Source organism: Salmo salar, chromosome 22 (genome assembly GCF_965601325.2).
Source record: "Salmo salar chromosome 22, fSalSal1, whole genome shotgun sequence".
Lineage (NCBI taxonomy): Eukaryota > Metazoa > Chordata > Actinopteri > Salmoniformes > Salmonidae > Salmo > Salmo salar.
The window spans coordinates 26381724-26402708 of NC_138312.1; the positions used below are offsets into that span (position 1 = coordinate 26381724).

The window sequence follows — 20985 nt, forward strand, 5'->3', positions numbered from 1 at the left end:
AAAGCCAGACTACGGTTTGCAACTGCACATGGGACAAAGATCATACTTTTTGGAGAAATGTCCTTTGGTCTGATGAAACAAAAATAGAGCTGTTTGGCCATAATGACCATCGTTATGTTTGGAGGAAAAAGGGTGAAGCTTGCAAGCTGAAGAACACCATCCCAACCGTGAAGCACAGGGGTGGCAGCATCATGTTGTGAGGGTGCTTTGCTGCAGGAGGGACTGATGCACTTCACAAAATAGATGGCATCATGAGGTAGGAAAATTATGTGGATATATTGAAGCAACATCTCAAGACATCAGTCAGGAAGTTAAAGCTTGGTCGCAAATGAGTCTTCCAAATGGACAATGACCCCAAGCATACTTCCAAAGTTGTGGCAAAATGGCTTAAGGAGAACAAAGTCAAGGTATTGGAGTGGCCATCACAAAGCCCTGACCTCAATCCTATGGAAAATTTGTGGGCAGAACTGAAAAAGCGTGTGCGAGCAAGGAGGCCTACAAACCTGAATCAGTTACACCAGCTCTGTCAGGAGGAATGGGCCAAAATTCACCCAACTTATTGTGGGAAGCTTGTGGAAGGCTACCCAAAACATTTGACCCAACTTAAACAATTTAAAGGCAATGCTACCAAATACTAATTGAGTGTATGTAAACTTCTGACCCACTGGGAATGTGATGAAAAAAATAAAAGCTGAAATAAATAATTTTCTCTACTATTATTCTGACATGTCACATTCTTAAAATAAAGTGGTGATCCTAACTGACCTAAGACAGGGAATTTTTACTATGATTAAATGTCAGGAATTGTGAAAAACTGAGTTTAAATGTATTTGGCTAAGGTGTATGTAAACTTCCGACGTCAACTATATGTTAATTAACGGTCAATTACCGTGAGACCGACAGTTATTTGCTTGACAATCACCTGCTGACAAAATGTTCTGACCGCCACAGCCCTGTGCGTGACATACCGCCAACCTTGAGGAAAACGATCAAGTGCAGGACAGGTGTGTATTTGAGTTAAGTCCTTTTCAAAACAAACAAAAAGTAACAAACCGATCAGACACCCAGTCCGGTCTCTGTCCTTGCTCACCTAGGAACGATACTTCCCTTTGTCAGTTCTGTGTAGTGCTGAATATTTTACCAGGCTGGCTGTTGATACTGCATGTTGGCCCTGGGCTATCCTTCACCTCTCCTCCCCTGCAGGGACCTGGTAGCAGTACTGTAGCAGGCTGGTCTGATCCGGGGTCAGGTTGCCGCTACGCCTCCCTGGACACGGCCCAGAACATTAAGGTCACCTACGTCTCTTACCCTCTTCAATTATGGACTACAGAGGTATACTACACTACAGTCAGCCTCAACACATTATGAGTGGACCCAGTGACCACTTTGACTGTGTGAGTTATTTCATTGGCTGTAGATGAGATGCCTCTGGACGGTTTGTACCACAGTGGCCTCATGGTTCACTAAGCCCCTGATTTCAAAGTGAATGAACAGAGGCGCTCATCTCAGTCTTTATGGGTTTTCTGAGGTGTGAGTTAGCGTTTGCTGCCCAAGAGTACTTAGCACCTCAATGTTATTAGTGAATCGAGTGCTCACCCATTTTACATGTAGAATCGCGTCAACATTTTCGACAGTCAGACATCTAGAGCATGTGGTCCCTAAAACACAGTATGCTGAGCGATTGGCAGACGAACGCTAGATCCACATTTGGTGTGTCTGCTAAATGAAATGGGTGATGTGTGCGAGCCTTTAGAAGTCTATTTCAGGGGTTATTTGCGTAAATCCACTGCACCTGATCAGACTGTCTAGAATTCAGATGGAGCCAGATGGATGACAGCTGTACCGTCCCTGTCCAACTCTTTCCCTATCCTGATATTTGGCCCCGAGGGAGGTGGGAGGCGCTAGCTCTGAGAGCTGCAATATGTGTTCACCATGTCAACAAGGTAGGATGGGCTCTCTCTGGGCTGAAGAGCTACAGGGGTGTTACTGAGAGTTCAGGCCAGGGCCAGAGAGGGAGAGGTAGGGCTGAAAGGTCAGGGTGTTGGCCTGAGAAGATGAGGGGAAGGTAGGGGCTGAGAGGTCAGGGTGGAGGACAGAGGGTGAAGGGGTAAGACTTGTCAGGATAAGGGGTTGAGGGGTTGTGGGAGTGAGACAGTTCAGGGCGGTGGGGTGGAAAGGCAAGTTGTGATGATGAATGAGAACAGGGTCACATACAGTGCCTTTGGAAAGTATTCAGACCCTTTGACTTTTTCCACATTTTGTTACGTTACAGCCTTATTCTAAAATGGATTAAATATATTTTTTCCTCATCAATCTATACACAATACACCATAATGATAAAGCGAAAACAGGTTCTAAGAATACGTTATTTACATAAGTATTCAGACCCTTTGCTATGAGACTCGAAATTGAGCTCAGGTGCATCATGTCTATATAAAGGTCCCACAGTTGACAGTGCATGTCAGAAGAGCGCCGAGACAGGATTGTGTCGATGCACAGATCTGGGGAAGGGTACCAAAACATTTCTACAGCATTGAAGATTCCCAAGAACACAGTGGCCTCCATCATTCTTAAATGGAAGACGTTTGGAACCACCAAGACTCTTCCTAGAGCTGGCCGCCCGGCCAAACTGAGCAATTGGGGGGAGAAGGGCCTTGGTCAGGGAGGTGACCAACAACCACATGGTTTATTATGTTGCTGTCCTGCGGTTCTGAATTTGCGATGCACCCGACCGTGCACATTTTTCTGTGCAATAGCCTTCTGATTTGAACATTTGAAAAGTTTTGGTGTGAACACTTCAATTTATATATGTTATAGCACTCTGGTTTCACTAATACATATGTTGAAATGGAACCAAATGAATGTGATAGTCTGTCTATAACCAGCCTGAGTAGGCCTATAATGCCATTCCTTTTCTATTCAGAGTTTAGAGAAATGAATCAAATTGGAAATGAGCTACTATCAGTCTGGTTAATGTGATGCATGTCTGTTGAATTTGGAAAAATCCAGCGGCCTCGTCCCCACCTACAGTACTCAGCCAGTCAGGAGCCGCTACTGCGTTGCGGCCGTTGCATACTGCATACTTTTTACTAAACGGTACGTGCTAAATAGTATCCGACGGTGACTACATAGTATGCAATTTAAGTATGTAGTACGCTAGTATGGGTATTCGGACACGGCCACTGTATAGTTTACATACTAAAAAAAGTGGTGCAGAAAAGCTTACTCACTAGATCACATATCATGACCACACTGCATCATTCAGTGTCATATGACACTATTTACAGTAGTGTAGGACAGAAGTAAAATATTCACAACACAGATGACTGAGTAAAAAGCAGTTAACCATACATCTTATATACTGTATACTTTAACCTTTACTGTGCCATTTACTGTCGTTTTCCTTTTTTGCAGCAGTGGCAACAATTTAGTAGTAGTGGACCACCACTTCTAAATGAATATAGGGGAAACACTAATAGCCTCTAAGTACTTCCCCATGGTATTCTAAGGGCTTAGGATAGTATACCATTCTACACCAATTAAAGTGGAAATGACAACTACTCTGCAGATATGAAACAAATCATTAGAATATCAGTCAAAAATATAAAATGCCCAGTTTATGCTACAAAACCAACCTTAGAAGCAGGTTCCAACCTAAAAATAGGTTCTATTTGACAAAAAATACCATGACGTACAGTAAGGCCTTGTTGGCAGAATAAATGGATGCAGTTCAATGCATGATTAATATAATTCACCAATACATTCTTGGTAGTCCAACAAATATTGTTATCAGGTTGTAAATCACAGCTGGTTTGGTACATTGTTTGCTGCCTCCATCCATTCAGGATGCACTGTTTTAGTTTCAATGACTCAATATGTTGGACAAAAACGGACGATTGTAACTAAGGCAGTGAATGTCAATACAATCAAATTAGCAAGGGCAATGATCTAAAGTTGTGCTGTTGCTACTGTCTGTAACACACAGTCCAGTTCAAAGACAATGACGGCAGGTCCATGTGGCAAAATTGTTTATTTACATATAGGTCTACTGTAGCTCTGATTGGCTATGGCACACTGGTCTGCGTAGACTCTGGTCCTGGACAAGACAGATGTTTTAATTAGGTTTTATTTACTGCAGTGTCTATTAATTGTCCAAACACATGCCGCTTTCCCACTCTATATTGATATATCATTTTCACAAATTCCCAAACATTCTATGAATTTATGCAAATGAAAAAAATTACCATATCTACTGTAAGTGCTGGTGTCACGCCCTGACCTGAGAGAGAGGGTGTGTTTCTCTATGTGGTTAGGTCAGGGTGTGGGGTGGGCATTCTATGTTTTGTATTTCTTTGTGTTGGGCCGAGTATGGTTCCTAACCAGAGGCAGCAGTCTATCGTTGTCTCTGATTAGGAACCATACTTAGGCAGCCTTTTTTCCACCTGTGTTTGTGGGATCTTGTTTTTGTATTGCTGCAAAACTTTTCGTTCATCGTTTTGGTTTTTGCTGGTTCACCGTTAAATAAAATATGATGAACCCAACCCACGCTGCACCTTGGTCTACCTTTAACGACGGACGTTACAGCTGGCTTGTCAGAAAATGTTAAAAAAAATAAAAAAGACATCATATTCTTCCTGGGGGTTTATATGAACAGATTTTAATAAGATTTCACGTTGCTAAAAAGCTGTCAGTTCCACTTTAACACTCATGATGTCATATGGACAGTTCAAAGGCATGTCACACAGAGAAACACAACAGGGATCAACCATCAACATAACTGACACACAATCTAATTCTGATACTGTGCACTACTAACAGATCCTCAAAAAGGATCAAAATGATACTGTACACTAGGATCTTGAAAGAAAAAAAAGTATTTAATAATTGACAAATGTAAGTTCCTGTACTGTCGTAACAGCAACCTACAACAGATGGGGTTGCCAGCTCCTATTGTCTCTACACAGTGCAGTCATACAATGTGTAAAACATGACACAATTATATCTGTTCCCTTCATCAGCTTAGATACTGACGTACACACGGATAGGCTACATGCTGTGAAATCACAAGAAACAGGATTCAAGTAGTCAACACAAATGTCTACAAACACATTTAAAATGGAATAGGCTTGGCGGGTGAAAGACACGATTAGTTGAAAGGGGAATTAAAGCTAAATGTCTATTCCTGGCAGCACACAGCAGGATGGTTTAATACATATATTTCCAGTGTGTTTAAGACAATAACACGCAGAGAAATAGAGAGAAGATGAGAGAAGAGTGCTGCTAATGCAAACACACAGCTCAGCTCAGAGCAGCACTGGCTCTGAGCAGCACTGGCTCTGAACTCTTTCACTCAGGCAAGGAGTAAACAGCTGTCTTCATCTCCCCATTCAGCTAAACACGCTCCCATTAGCACACACACATCCACATAGTGCACTCACACACACACACACACACACACACAAACACTGTTTGGAAATTCACCCTAACATGCCCCTAGCAAACAGATGGCAAGTGTTCTTTCCTTGTCCACTAAAGATAGCCACTTACTCTAAACACTAGGCTATGTATGTAGCCGAGGCTGTAAGAGTTGGAGGCTGCAGTATAAAGTCCTATCTGTGTTTGCACTGGAGTGGAGTGTTCAGCGGCTACAGTACAGAAGGCGTAAGTGTCCTGCTCGGTGTTCCTCTCTAAAGAGCCACATTTCAAGAACGAGTAAAGCCCATGGAGAGCTGGCTCACTAATAGAGAGCCTCTGAGTGCAAAATGAAGTCCTTATGACCCGGCTATCGTGTTCATAGGGATTAAGAGACTTAATTTGACCCGAACACTGCACCTTGCCATCAAAGACCTTTTATTGTAATAACGGCACTATACTGCATTTGCACAATTTACACCTCTGCCAAATACTGTATATGCACTGTATAAGGACTGTCCCCAATTTTAAAAAATCTTTGTCGACTGAAAGTTGTCTGTTCTTTCGACCAATCGATTGGTCAACATTTTTAAACCTGTATTTTTCCACATATAGACACACCTTACGTGTTTTACTAAAATCAACTATCTGCCTTGAGCTTGTCTGATGCTTAAAGCTCACGGTTTGATGAAATAAGACAAATGCCTCAAGATGGTGCCAGAGATCTAGACAACCAGAAGAAAAAAAACCTGACCCAACTATTCTTCTCCTCCTCCTGCTGGCTTTCGCAGATTCTGCCATTACTCTCCTGAAGTTGCCGGTAACAGGCTACACGAGGAGTCGGCAAACTTTCTCATGTGGAATGCCAATTTATCTTACCATTTTCTACCAATCTGCGTGCCAGTTATGGTTTTCATATGCACATTTTCGTGAAAGTTTAATTTATAATAATGTCTTCATATCTCAAAATCATTGTCATGGGGTTAATCAAAATTCTATCTAAATGAAAATGATACAAACCTAAAAAGTAACATCCATTGCCAACTATGTAAAAATAGCCTACATAAAGCCAACAAATAAATACACTGCAGCCTGCAGGTAGAAAATATCCTGATAAAAATAAATATCCTATAAATCACATTGGCTACACTGTCACGCCCTGACCGTAGAGAGCCTTTTTATTTCTCTACTTGGGTAGGTCAGGGTGTGATTTGGGTGGGCATTCTAGATTATGTTTATCTAGTTTATTTTTTCTATGTTGTGTTGTAGTTTATTTTTTCTATGTTGTGTTGTAGTTTATTTTTTCTATGTTGGGGGGTTTTGTATGATTCCCAATTAGAGGCAGCTGGTCATCGTTGCCTCTAATTGGGGATCATATTTAAGTAGTTGTTTTTCCCACCAGTGTTTGTGGGAGATTATTTTGAGTTATTGCATGTTGCACCTCTGTCGTCACGGTTTGTTGTTTGTTTATAGTTTATTGTTTGTTTGGCAAAGTTTCACAACATAATAAAGATGTGGAACGATATTCACGCTGCGCCTTGGTCTCCTCCTACAAACGTACGTGACATACACATGGCCTGTGGGTCATGCCTACTCCTGCTACCTCCCTCTGGCGCTTGACATCGCAGTTCTACTAACCACCAGCCCTGCAACTATATCACGCACACCTGTTCCCCATCATTATGCACAGCTGGTCATCATTTTCCCCTTGATTACTCGCCCTTTATTTAGCCCTCAGTTAACATCAGTCATTAGTTAGTATTGTTTTCTCTCACGTTCAGTACGCGGCTCATGTTTGTTAATCTGGATCGGTTCATTATTAAAGTCACCTTCTGCAGCCTGACTCCCGGCATATACGTTACATTCTGTCTGCAACAAACTTGAAACATTGTATTAACTTGGTTCTGGCCTGAGCGCTAGCGAACTTGCAACATTATATAAAATATTCTGGGACCCCAGAGTTTCCCTTGCCAGTGAACTCGGGACAGACACAGCTGTAGGCTATTTGCGCAAGGGATAAGAAACAGTGCAAGACTCAGGCAGGAGCTCACTGGAGCTGAGTACCGTCACCTCAAATGTTCTACTGCTTGAGCTCTTGTTTCTCTTAAACAATATTAGCTCAAAAGTATTGTGGAGCTACTGCACCTGAATATAAACAGTACCAGCACCCAAAATGAGTACCGGAACTTATTTCAGTCCAAGTTAAGCACTGATAAGTAATCAGGTAGGCCTATTTTATGACGTTTCTATTGGATCAGAGCATGACATGTTTCCCTTTCATGATGAGTGGTTATCGAAAGATTTTTCAAATACATTGAGAAACTGTTATTCTCAATGGATGTAAAAACAGACTTCATTTGCTTACTGTTTGAGGTGAAGAAAACATTACTTTGAGAAGCTCCACAGGTCATTAGTGGTGGTGCCTTCAGCCAATCAGAAATACTATTAGATCCCTAAATGGGCACATTTATATGCCTACATTTGTATGCAGGCCAGGTAGCCTTTAGGCCTACTACTATGTATAATCAGGCCAGGCAGCCTTTAGGCCTACTACTATGTATAATCAGGCCAGGCAGCCTTTAGGCCTACTACTATGTATAATCAGGCCAGGCAGCCTTTAGGCCTACTTCTATGTATAATCAGGCCAGGCAGCCTTTAGGCCTACTACTATGTATAGTCAGGCCAGGCAGCCTTTAGGCCTACTACTATGTATAGTCAGGCCAGGCAGCCTTTAGGCCTACTACTATGTATAATCAGGCCAGGCAGCCTTTAGGCCTACTACTATGTATAGTCAGGCCAGGCAGCCTTTAGGCCTACTACTATGTATAGTCAGGCCAGGCAGCCTTTAGGCCTACTACTATGTATAGTCAGGCCAGGCAGCCTTTAGGCCTACTACTATGTATAATCAGGCCAGGCAGCCTTTAGGCCTACTACTATGTATAGTCAGGCCAGGCAGCCTTTAGGCCTACTACTATGCGTGCTCATCCTTACTCAACATTGACAGGAGCGCTCCAAACAAAAGACAATGACTAAACTTGTAAATAGAATGAAATAAACCAAAACGTGTGTCTGACAAGTGTAGCATAGGTTGTGCACTCTGCAAACAATGTGTCCACTCCGACAATGAGAACAGGAAGACTGGAATAATAACATTGAGTGAATAAAAATAAATTACCGTAACCAAAGTAATAGACATTGTAGATGTACTGTTGGTGATATATGTAATGGGGAATTGATATACACTAACAATCAAACGCAAACAATGAATGTGCACAAATTGGCGTGAGAGAGCGCATACTGGAGAGAGAAGTGCATTGCGCATCTGAGCGCATGGTCCATCTGACGTCTGCATCGGCCTGCAGCGTTTACGGTGCTACGGCCTCAGCAGAAGGCAGGGCATTCACACTTCTTGCGCTTCATGGAGCAGAGCTGTTGTCAAATAAGTGAGTTTGTGTTTATACAGGATGTACCGCCCCCACCTACCGTCAGCCGATCATGTCCATGCGGAGGTATACAGAGCCCTTTGCAATGTTCCAAAAATTGGGAGGCGCATGACGTACACCCTCCATATGGAGCCTCCTACCACATTTTCAGATCAAGCATAAATTGGCTTTTAGTCTAAGCCTCTGCAATGGATTAGTTCACCGAGAAGGGCGCAAATATGTGTACATATATATATATATACACACTTGTTACTGCTCGACTAAAACAATCTCGGTCGACCAAAAGCCTAAAGACCAAACAATCGACCAGTCGACTAACTGGGGTCAGCCCTACACTGTATAAATTTGTCATGGCAGCGTCCCTTCCTCTGCATATATATATATATATACTGTATTTTCCCGCTGTAAATTGTATATCCTCACTGTAACTCAGTTTTACTCCAGTGTTTTATGTTCTCTGTATTTATATTGTATATCCTGTATGTTGACTATGGTGACTTTGTCTGTATTCTGTCTGTACATTGTCTATTGCTGGCAGCATCTATTCACTAAATCAAATTCTGGGTATGTGTAAATGTAATTGAGAATAAAGTGATTCTGATTAGCCAACACCCAAATCAAAAACACCCAATCCTTTTGTAACCCATACTACATATAAGGCCAAAGTACCCATGCTTGGAACTCTGAGGGGTAAAAACAGCTACAGAACTGAGATTACCTAAATCCAATCACTTGACAACAAAAGGCGTAGGATGACTGAAATATAGCCTGACACGTCTCAAGCCAAACTCCTAAACAGGAGCATGCATCCATGTTGCAGCTTTCATATGTAAATTACACCCATTTCCTGCAATCATCTTCTTTGTAAACACTGACATCTGTTCAGGTATGGTCTAAAAATGACAAGACTTCAAAGTAGCACAGCCAATGTAGATGGACTGCTGAATCAGCTTTATACTGTAGATAGGCTAGGCACCAGGCGGTGTTGCGTCTCTGCTAGTTAACTCACACCTGAACAACACAGCAGTGTGATTTAAACACCATCTGCTCAGCTCACACACAGAAACATCACTCTGCCAGTTAGTTATACTGGGCGCTGTAATCTGGGGCGTCATCCACCCCAAAAATCTGAGGGGGCACAAAGTACGTGAGGATTGCTGGGGGGTGGATTTGGGCGGGTCGTGCTGAAGTTGGATAATTTTTCAAACACCTGAAACAGCTTTTTCTTGCAATAATCATTATTCTTAATTCTGTCAAAAAGATGTATATTTTTCTGTATATCTGTGCCTCTTGAGCTGTCTGTATCCTCCTGACTGGTGGTTCTTTTTTCAAAGAAACGAAATATTCTTCTCTGCCTCTGCTAAAATCTGGAGAAAATATTGAAAGGAATGTGAGTCTTATTCAGTACATTTAGTTATTGCTTGCTTTTCTAAAGTCTACCAACCTTGCCAGCAGGCATCTAATCAAGCTTTATTTACAGCACATTTCATACATGGAATGCAATGCGCATTACAGGAAACAACTAATACAAAACAGTGAAAATAAAAGCCGAAATATTTACTACACAACAAACATAAGATAAAAAAACAAAAGAATTACAAAACTGAACAACTAAAAAGCACCCCCAGGAAAAGAAAAGCTAAAAATATGTTTTAAGATTTATTTTAAATATCTCCACAGTTTCAGAACCCCTCAGGTTCTCTGGCAGGCTATTCCAGAGACTGGGGGCATAATAACTAAAGGCTGCCTCTCCATGCCTCTTGGTCCTAGGCTTTGGGAAGGCCTCGGACCAAGAGCCAGAGGACCTGAGGGACCTACTGGGTACATAACTTAAAAGCATGTCTGACATGTATTGGGGTGCACAATTGTGGATTGATTTAAAAACCAATAGAATAATCTTAAAATTCATTCTTAAACTCACAGACAGCCAGTATAGAGTGCTTAATAAAACCGGTGTAATGTGTGCTCTCCGTCTGGTCTTGGTCAGTACCCGTGCTGGAGCATTCTGTATGTTTTGCAGTTGACCAATGGCTTTCTTGGGTAGACCAGACAGGAGATCAATACAGTAGTCAAGCCAAATTGCAATAAAAGCATGGATGAGTCTCTCTGTGCTGTAGTGGGCACGAGAACCAGACTGGAAGTTTTCAAAAATAAAGTTGCCACTTAAAAAATGATTTAGCTGTTTGAACACCAATGCCAGCTATTATAGTTAGACAAGCTAGCTACTCTAACTTGATTGATAGCCTGAAATAGCTTCGTGGTAGCTCGTTATGAATGTATCTCTCGACACATTTACGAAAATAGTAATGGCTTCTAAACCATCCAGCTGCCTACTAGACCCTATTACAACTGTAAGAATATTTTGAAGATAAACAACGCAGAGGACAAGAGGTCAAAAGTACTAAAAGTCAATAGAGTACTAACGGTCAATAGGGAATTATCAATGGAAATAGTTGGTTTTCAGTTCAACATCTGTTAGGAATGTCAGTCCTGAACTCATAGCTACGTGTGGCATGTTCTCATTGGTCCAACCTGAAATAGGATACTTGTTATTTGGCCATTGGCACAGTTTTATTGCAAGGAATTGTAATTGGTCAACCATAGGCTAGGGCTGGGTTATAAAGTACATCCTGTCCCTTTGTTCTGTGGAGAGAATCACTGGGGAGAATCACTGGGGACGGGGGAACATGAACATCTACCTCCCCGCATGATTCATCCTCTTTGAATATGAATAAACCTACTTTCCTCCCCCTGATTTGCTTTGTGGTCTGTGTTATTGAAGAGTAACATCAACTGCTAACATTTGGTGCCATGACCCGGATGAATTGGTCTGAATAACAACAAGAAAAACTCAACTGTGTGTTGATCCAGAAGAAAGAGAGAAGGCTGAGTGCAACCCACTTTGGGGAGTCAACTCTTAATCTCCTGATCGATGGCAGAAGTGCTGGGTGAGTCTAGACCAATATCATTTTAAAAGAACCAAATCAGGTTAAAATGTATGCATGCAATGAGTGATACGTATCTGGGATGTTTAAGGTTCAAGTCCTTTGTTCTCTATTATAGAGGTTTGAGTCCTCTAACATTTTAGAGTCCTTTCTTTTTGTGAAACCTTCTTGTTGCATAGAAGTGAGTTGCTAGTTGAGTAGCAATTTTTACACTTGTGGTTAATGTAAGCCTTCAACAAGCTTTTTGAAGTGAACATAAGTTTTTATGGGCAGCCAGACCCTACAGAGACCATTTGTTCTAGAAGAGATTTGAGTCCTCGAAAGAGGATATATTTTGGGGTTAAATGAATATATAAACATAGAGATATATATTATACAACTTTTAAAGTTAATATAATGCCATTGTTAAGTGAGAAAACCCCTCTGGAAAAGGGCGGAACAGATATTTTAAATTCACTGTCTAGTGATATGAAGAACCATTTCAAAGTAGAGAAGTGTAGGCAAGAGATAATGAAGAAATATTCTGTCATTGTTGACAAAGATGGAATATGGAATCTGTCTGATGAATACAAATCTTGGGTAAAAATACAGAGAATGTCTAATTCCTTGACAAAGACACGATGGTCTTTAACTGTTTTAGCCGAAGTAAGAAAACGTGACGAGAAATTCTTTATGGAGAATCATGACAGGACATTGAAGAGAGATAAAGAAAGTTTAAGGGCTCTTGGTGAACAGATCAAAACCTTGAAATCATAAATTCCACAATTACAGGCAAGGGTCGTAAAAACAGACTTGACCCCCACCTGTGGACCATTTGTTCCCTCAAGCTACCCTCACACTGAGTTGCGCAAGGATGATCGGGTTTCAAGCATCTGGTCAGCTCTGCTGGCTTTGAGTCAACAGATACTGACAACAGTGACAAATGATGTCTTAGGCCAACCAGAACAGAGGCTGTAAAGGGCAGTAAAGACAAACCTCAGGTGACAGTAATCACACATAAATCAGCATCTCCAAAACAGTTGGATGAATGGTCAAAAACGTTGAAACATCTGCGAGAAGTGGGTATTAAAACATGGGACCATTTGAAGCGCTATAGCGTTATAAGAAACTCTACAATCTACATCCTTATGATGGGTTACAGTTACTAGCCTTTGTTTTCAACAACCGTGAACATGGCGTACTTGAAGAAAATGTTTATAGAGCTGTGGGTGGTGAAGAGCAAGATGTGGCTGATGGATGGAGAGCCATACATGTTTTCCTTAAGGGTCTGACCAATACAACCACCAATTGGGGAGAGATAACCAAATGTGTTCAAAAACCGAAAGAACAGTTTGTTGAATTTGAAGAAAGGTTTAGAGCAGAGGTGGTTAGACACAGTGGGTTACCCGGCATGGAAGATGAAGATACACAAAATTCCTCCAGAAATGGGGCAATCACTCATCAGCTGATGCAATCCATACATGATGATTTGCAAAAACTTTTGTTTCCACAACTAATGACTGGGAGAGACAAAACGACGGCGACATCATCGACAGAATGTCACGACTGGACAGAGACATCAATCAACATAATAAACCGGCTGTTATCAGAGTTGTGCAGGTTCTGAGTGAAACCAACAACATTACTTGTTCAGCAGAAGAGAAACCTGGTGTATGTCATTATTGCGGGTTTTCTGGTCACTGGCAACGAGAATGTCGGAAAAGAAAACGTGTTTTTATGAGAAGTGGCCGGAGGCAGCCGCAGGAAATGTGCCAAGAGAGCTCTCTCCGGCTCAGCAGCAGAGTTTGCTGGATGCTGTGGAGGTAAACTAACAGACCCACTCTTACGTCCCACCTCAGCTGGTGTGCATATGAAATCAGATGGAATATATGTGAACATGATGGTTAACAACTTTGCAGTAGATTATTTAGTTGATACAGGTGATGAAGTCACTGTATTGCCCATATCTTATGCAAAACATATATGTCCTCAGTACACGGGCAAGAAGATGAGAGCAACAGGAGTGGGGGGGACAGATATGAAACAGACCAAACCACTATCAATTTCTATTGGTTCAAAGAAGATTGATGCAGGGGTGTGGATAGGCTCATTTGAACAACCTATTTTTGGCCTTGATGTTATTATGCAAATTGACTCTACATTGAACATTTCTGAAGGGAAGGTGACGTGGCAAATTAAGACAACTGCAGGGATCTACAGTTCAGAACTATGCTATTTGGACTAGAGGTCGACCGATCATGATTTTTCAACCCCGATACCGATGCCGATTATTTGAGGACCAAAAAAACCCGCTGCCGATTAATCGGAAAATTATTTTGTTTGTTGTAATAATGACTACTCTGATGCTTCCTCAGTCTCCAGTATCTATGCAGCAATAGTCTGTGCCGGAGGGGCTAGGGTCAGTCTGCCCTATCTGTTGAAATTCTCCTGTCTTATCTGGTGAAGTTCTCCTGTCCTATCTGGTGAAATTCTCCTGTCTTATTTAGTGTGCTGTGTGAACTTAAGCATGCTCCCTCTAATTCTCCCTCTCCCCTCCCCCTACCCCCTCTCTCCTCTCCTCTCCTCCTCCCCTCCCGGAGGACCTGGGCCATAGGACCATGCCTCAGGACTACCTTGCCTGATGACTCCTGCCTGTCCCTGTCCCCAGTCCATCTGGTCTTGCCTGTGGCTATGGAACCCTGACCTGTCCACCTGACGTGCTACCTTGTCCCAGACCTGCTGTTTCGACCCTCGCTCTCCCTCTCGCTTTCTTCCTCTGTCTCTCTCTACCGCACCTGCTGTCTCGACCTCTGAATGCTCAGCTATGATAAGTCATCTGACATTATTCCTGAGGTGCTGAACTGTTGCACCCTCTACAACCACTGATTACTATTTGACCCTGCTGGTCATCTATGAACATTTGAACAACCTGGCCTTAATGACCATGTACTCTTATAATCTCCACCTGGCACAGCCAGAAAAGGACTGACCATCCCTCAGAGCCTGGTTCCTCTGTAGGTTTCTTCCTAGATTCCTGCCTTTCTAGGGAGTTTTTCCTAGTCACCGTTCTTCTACATCTGCATTACTTGCTGTTTGGGGTTTTAGGCTGGGTTTCTGTATAAGCACTTTATGACATCTGCTGATGTAAAAAGGGCTTTATAAATACATTTGATTTGATTTACATATTAGTCATTTAGCAGACACACTTATCTAGATCGACCTACAGTTAGTGCATTCATCTTAAGATAGCTAGGAGGGACAACCACATATCACAGTCATTGTAAGTATATTTTTCCTCAAAGTAGCTATCAGCAAAGTCAGAGCTAGTATTGGGGAAAAGAGTCAAGCGAGAGTGTTAGTTAACGAAAGGCTTTTTTTGGCCCTATATCTTATAGGATTAACTCCCCACCTGCCGTGCCAGCCAGTTGGATATTCTGCAGTTTCCCTGAGAAGCCAAGAAGGGCTGCTTTAAATAATCATAAGCAGTTTTGAATGCATCATTAATTCAGTCCTGACTAAAGACATTTAATCATTCCTGGGAGGTGGAGGATGAGGCACGGGCTGGGCTGCCAGTAGTGAGTTGTGGTGCAGGCACATAACGGAGCAGCTCTGACTCTGGTGAACTCTGGTAGCTAGCTACTGGACATTTCTTTCTCTTTCCATACCTTGAGATGAACACTTGGATGCTTTGCTTGGCCCGGTGGGGAGGTCAGTCATGTGACCAGCCTGCTGCCCCAAGGGATGGATCTGTCATCTTTCATTCAGATCATGGCTTCAAAGCGGGAATTGGAACGGACCCATGCATGCAAAGCTGAATTGAATATGAAGCGATGGACAGCGATGGTCATTCTCTGGACATCCATCCTTGGCTGACAATGGAAAGTACCATCATGTTCAGGTGGAAAAACAATGCCCTATGGCCAGTGTACCATGGCCATGGATCGCAGGTTTATAGGCATGTGAGACCAAGTCGAACATCACTCTCCAGTTATACTGAGCAGCATTTTCTCCATGTTTTTCTCCTTATCCTTCATGTAGTGTAGCTGAAGGAGGACAGTAACCGAAAGCATGCTAGATCAAATCCCCGAGCTGACAAGGTAAAAATCTGTCATTTTGCCCCTGAGCAAGGCAGTTAACCCACTGTTCTCCGGGCTCCGATGACGTGGATGTCGATTAAGGCAGCCCCCGCATCTCTCTGATTCAGAGGGGTTGGACACATTTCAGTTGGCTAGGTATCCCTCTTTCCCTTTGCCTTTCCCATATAACCGTTGTCCCTCCACTCTTCTGGGTTAGCTACACCTGGCTTGGGTGTTCACAGCACACCTGTCTGCCATTGGTCCACCCACAGGACACATTAGAGTCTAACCCCAATCACCATTAGGCAAGAAAAATACTCACTAGAGAGGACTACAGACTGCTCATTAAGCACAGAGGCCATGGAGTCAGAAACATCATTTATTATGCTTGGAAAGCCTGGGTTTCTATGAGGAGTTTGAGGAGTAGGGCACGGTTTTATCCCATTGTGAAATTGCAGAGGAAAAATACAAATAAAACTGAATTGAAGCTGGATTGTGACCCATACACCTGCTGTTCTACGCTGAAACTGTGTGAGGGCTCTCACATTGGGTTCAGTGCTGAAATGTGAAAGTTGAGCGTGTAGTGGCCCAATTCTCTGCTCTGCAGCGCTGGAAAGAGTTTACTTAAAGGGGAATGTCAGGGAGATGCACACTGACAAGAGCACAGAGTAGCCCAGCCTGCATCCTTCCGGGCACAGGGCTAACACTACGCCACACACACACACACACACACACACACACTACGCCACACACACACACACACACACCACACACACACACACACACACACACACACACACACATCAAAAACACATAAGTTCAGTCCCACCAAGAAATGCTCAACACGTGGGCACAAATTGAAATGCAGAGGCAGAAAAATCCCTCATTGCCCTGAGCTGAACCCGTCTATTAATTCTTATCATCATTGTGTTTGTCGACATGACTAGGCAGCCGCTAGCATAGCAGATAAGAGGGCCACTTCTGCGCATTCAGAGTTTCAACATCTAGCATAGCCCTGTCAATATCTGGCCCTTTCAAATGGCCGTCCTCCATGTAATCTTATTTGCAATGGAAAGCAGTGGGTTGATCTTAGATCTACAACTGACATGGTGGACATTAAGAATCAGCGACAGCAGAGGTTGAGGCTTGGTCAAATAGAATTTCTTAAAACAGAGTTTAATAAAGTCGGCTCATGTTTCCTCTCGTACCTGGAAACAGACACAGTTTATCTGAGTACTGCAGCAATACGAACAGGATGCTCGTTCACTGACAATGCAGATGAATTCCAAATCAATTAAACTAAAGACATAAAGCTACAGGTCAGCCTGTAGCCTAGACTGTGGGTTTAAAAGACATCAGGACAGCTTGAAATCCCCCCTAAACTATCAGCATGCATGAAGAAGCTCTAATGATTTGAATTATTCACCCCAAACAAACCACTTAATTATTCACCCCACACAAACCACTTAATTATTCACCCCACACAAACCATGTGTTTATGCATGTAAATACCACCTCTAAAATGTTAACTGCTTTTACCTTTCTTTTTTAAGAACACAGTAGACATTTTGTACCAAATAAGTACATTTTTGGGGTGCGGGAGAGTGGGGTAAGTTGTGCCAAAGGGTTAATTGAGCCATCCTTTGTGTATGGTTTCCTAGAAACAAGGGGGGGCTCAACTAACCCTTTGGCTCAACAAAGTATAACACCAAAACCAAAGTGACATTTTGACTCCTCACACCGTACCTCTTCCTAAATATGTAATATTTGTATGTAATATAAATATGTAATATAAATATGTAATAATATGTAATATTTAGGAAAAGCAAGAGGTCTTCCTAGAATCTGTGAAGGAATAAACTACATGGAAAAAGTGGTAAGCAATTATAAGGATGAAAAAACACAATTTCAAGTCAAATAAATGTATTGTGTTATAGGTTTCATGATGCTTGTATCGTAATTAAATTATATAATTTTAAGCAAGTTCCTTTGAAGTTGTAGGAAGGAATATTTTTGATTTGACATTGTTAGTGGGAACGAAGCCATACGTTTCCTGACCGGTAAAACTGAATGGTTTTTTTTAACGTTCTGGGAACAGAAGTGAAGATTTCACCTGTTCTGGGAAAATGTATTTTTAGGTTGCAGGGAGGTTCTTAAAACATTTTACTCTGGTTCCTTGAAAGTTTTCCTGGGACGTTTTATTAACGCTCTGAGAACAGAAATTATAGATTATTTGGAGGTTTTTGAATAACTTTCATAAAAAGTAAACTGAATGTTTCAATAAGACTTTTATTAATGCTGCTACCTTATTTTGGGTAAAAAATTTTAACTCCAAGCACAGATAGGACACATGGAAATTCATTGCTTTAGGCATTAATTATGCAAACACATTTCTTTTTCATTGTGACATGACATCAGTGAGATTCAAACATATAGTCTTCCGTTCTCTATCCATAGAATTAGTCCACTGCGCCACCAGGATGTAGCTAGCTTCCCTTGTTTCTTTACGCATACAAAGCTGTTAATTTCAGTCTATCCAAATAGAACCCATTTCAAAGGAAACAAGCACTCATTAAGATCAGGTGTGGCCAATTAGTGGGCGCGGCCAACAAACTTAAAGGCCCAGTGCAGTCAAACACGTGATTTTTCTGTGCTTTATACACAGGTAACTGCCAAAATAATGGAAATACTTCAGTAAATAAGGGATACAAAGTATATTGAAAGCAGATGCTTCCACACAGGTGTGGTTCCTGAGTTAATTAAGCAATTAACATCCCAACATGTTTAGGGTCATGTATAAAAATTGCTGGGCAGGCTATTATTTTGGTTACCATCGCTATGCCCCCATAGGATGACAATGTCCCCATCCAGAGCGCACGAGTGGTCACTGAATGGTTTGATGAGCATGAAAATGATATAAGCCATTTGCCATGGCCGTTTCAGTCACCAAATCTCAACCCAATTGAACACTTATGGGTGATTCTGCAGCGGCGCCTGAGACAGCATTTTCCACCACCATCAACAAAAAACTAAATGATGGAATTTCTCGTGGAAGAATGGTATTGCATCCCTCCAATAGAGTTCAAGTCGAACATCTCATTCCAAAATCATGGGCATTAATATAGAGTTGCCCCCCCCCCAGACCTGGCTCGCAGTCGGCGTTCCAATTCATCCCAAAGGTGTTTGATCAGGTTGAGGTTAGGGATCTGTGCAAGTCAGTCAAGTTCTTCCACACCGATTTCAACAAACCATTTCTGTATGGACCTCGGTTTGTGCACGGGGGCATTGTCATGCTGAAACAGGAAAGGGCCTTCCCCAAACTGTTGCCACAAAGTTGGAAGCACAGAATCGTCTAGAATGTCATTGTATGCTGTAGCGTTAAGATTTCCCTTCACTGGCACTAAGGGGCATATCCTGAACCATGAAAAACAGCCCCAGACCATTATTCCTCCTCCACCAAACCTTACAGTTGGCACTATGCATTCGGGAGGGTCGTGTTCTCCTGGCATCCACCAAACCCAGACTCATCCGTCAGACATGAGTTTAAATAGAAATATGAGTAAACCTCTAGGAAACGTTATGCTGAAGTACTGAAATTCCCACAGAAGAACATTGTTCTTAACGTTCTCTGAACTATTTGAGAACATTCCCAATGTCAACCCATCTGGAGAACGTTTTTAGAACATTACCAAAATTGAAATGAAACCATCTTTGAACTTTTAGGAAACGTTCGGTTAAGGTAATGAAAAAAAAACGAACATGTACCTGTGTGAAAGAGAGGCTATGATAGAGTAGCAGAGGCACACAAGGTCTGACCTAATGACATGGAGTCTGAGCTTGATAAACATATCAAGAATCTTGCTGACCAGTTTCATGGGCTTAGTAGCCTGAAATGCAGAGAACTTAAATACAAATTGGCACATCGAAACAACATCCCTGGCCCAGTAATCTGGGACCGGTTTACCAAAAGCATCTTAAGGCTAACTAAGTTATTCTTTAGAACCTTTGTAGGAGCATCATTAAATTTCCAAGCCGTTTCCCAAAACTATCGTTATTAACATTGGGCTCCCGAGTGGCGCAGCGGTCTAAGACACTGCATCTCAGTGCTAGAGGTGTCACTACAGACACCCTGGTTTGAATCCAGGCTGTATCACAACCCGCTGTGATTGGGAGTTCCATAGGGCGGTGCACAATTGTCCCAGCGCCGTCCGGGTTTGGCCGGTGCAGGCCGTCATTTTGAATATGAATTTGTTCTTAACTGACTTGCCTAGTTAAATCAAGGTTAAATAAAAAATGTAAACGCTTGTAATCTAACACCTGCCTCAGACCAGGTGTAAAACAGCTAAGTGCGTTGTTAGATGGTTTTTTTGCCCTCCCATGTCACTTTACAGATGATCTCCGCTAAAAACAGAATCACATGGTTTATCCGTCTATCTGGGACTGCTGATAACTTCAGAACAAAGTTCACTACAAATACAAAGTTGCTAATGTCTTTGCAAATCATACAAACAAGTGACGTATAAAAATTTGTTTCAAATGAAAACAGAGATGACTGCCTTAAAATATAAACAGTAGGCTATAAACCTATTTCATTCATATTGAAATACATTTCATGTTCAATCAGTTGAGTTCTATTTTGCTACTTGTAGGCTTCTGTATGTAGTTTGTCTCAATAGATTTAATGATCCATAGCCTAACAAACGCAATGATGTGCCAACTGTGATTTTGTGAATTTTTATTGGGTAAGCATTAGAATAAGCTTGCCTCAATATTTGCAGCCGTAGGTGGTAATATATCTCGAGGAGCTGATCCGTCGTCAGTATTGTGAAATAATTATAACGTTAAGGTAAAACTTGAATGGAGAAGGCTGGTCCGAGAGCAGCGCTCCCCTTCTTTCGATCCTATTGACACACTTAGCGACCGTTCTCTCTGCGTGGTGTTTTGGGAAACGCATGTTACATCTTCTGCCATTGTAGGAAAGCTGCATCGTTAAAACACTCTTAAGCCTAAGTTTCATTGTTATCGGGAAAACGGGCACTGGTGAAGATATTGAACAGAGAGATCTATATCTGAATGTAGGCATACATTTAAGATATACAATATACCACACCCCCATTTCATTAATTAAAC

At 42.0% G+C, this 20985-nt stretch overlaps 2 protein-coding genes across 4 annotated transcripts in view; one reads left to right on the forward strand and one right to left on the reverse strand.

Annotated features, from left to right (window-relative positions):
- Positions 1 to 20985, reverse strand: part of LOC106582955 (voltage-gated potassium channel subunit beta-2) — a 190470-nt gene that overhangs the window by 29301 nt on the left and 140184 nt on the right. The gene's annotated exons all lie outside the window — the stretch shown is intronic.
- The window catches only part of LOC106582956 (small ribosomal subunit protein bS16m), a 43768-nt gene continuing 34286 nt past the window's right edge, over positions 11504 to 20985 (forward strand). The window contains exon 1 of the mRNA XM_014166598.3: positions 11504 to 11803. The gene's annotated coding sequence lies outside the window, so the exon portion shown is untranslated. The remainder of the gene's footprint in view (positions 11804 to 20985) is intronic.